The 765-nt window shown below is 46.0% G+C and overlaps 1 pseudogene; it reads left to right on the top strand.

Annotated features, from left to right (window-relative positions):
* On the top strand, positions 1 to 462 carry LOC110290535 (annotated as a pseudogene).
* The last annotated feature ends 303 nt before the right edge of the window (positions 463 to 765 follow it).

The following is a 765-nucleotide window of genomic DNA, read 5'->3' as shown; positions in this document are numbered from 1 at the left end:
ATCGTGCACTAGCGGTCTCAAAAGATTCAAAGTCCAAGATGGCAACCCTCAAGGACCAGCTGATTGTGAATCTTCTTAAGGAAGAACAGGTTCCCCAGAACAAGATTACAGTTGTTGGGGTTGGTACTGTTGGCATGGCTTGTGCCATCAGTATCTTAACGAAGGACTTGGCAGACGAGCTTGCCCTTGTTGACGTCATGGAAACCAAAGGGCGAGATGATGGATCTCCAGCATGGCAGCCTCTTCCTTAAAATACCAAAAATTATCTCCAGCAAAGACTATTGTGTAACTGCGAACTCCAAGTTGGTCATCATCACCGCGGGGACCCGTCAGCAAGAGGAGGAGAGCCGACTCAACCTGATCCAACGAAACGTGAACATCTTCAAGTTCATCATTGCCAACATTGTCAAGTACAGTCCACACTGCAAGCTGCTGATTGTCTCCAATCCAGTGGATATCTGAAGAAGGGCCTGGCTCTCTCGGTACTCAGGCCTGTTGGCCATGAAGGCATAAAGTTTTCAAGGTTTTGCTATTTCCATTCATAGGAGGACACACACACACGTACATACCTGAGTCTGGTGGCATAGGCTTGTACTCCCAGATGTTCAGAAGGCAGAAGCAGAAGATTCATAAATTCAAGGCCTCCATAGGTTACAGAAAAGTTCAAGGCAAAGCTGGACAACTTAGTGAAATCCTATCTAGGTTACAGAGGAAGTTCAAGACCAGGCTGAATAACTTTTGAAACCCTATCTCAACATTAAATGC

Source organism: Mus caroli, chromosome 2, assembly GCF_900094665.2.
Source record: "Mus caroli chromosome 2, CAROLI_EIJ_v1.1, whole genome shotgun sequence".
Classification (NCBI taxonomy): Eukaryota; Metazoa; Chordata; class Mammalia; order Rodentia; family Muridae; genus Mus; species Mus caroli.
The sequence above is the reverse complement of the archived record's forward strand: the minus strand, read 5'-3'. Positions and strand labels throughout refer to the sequence as shown.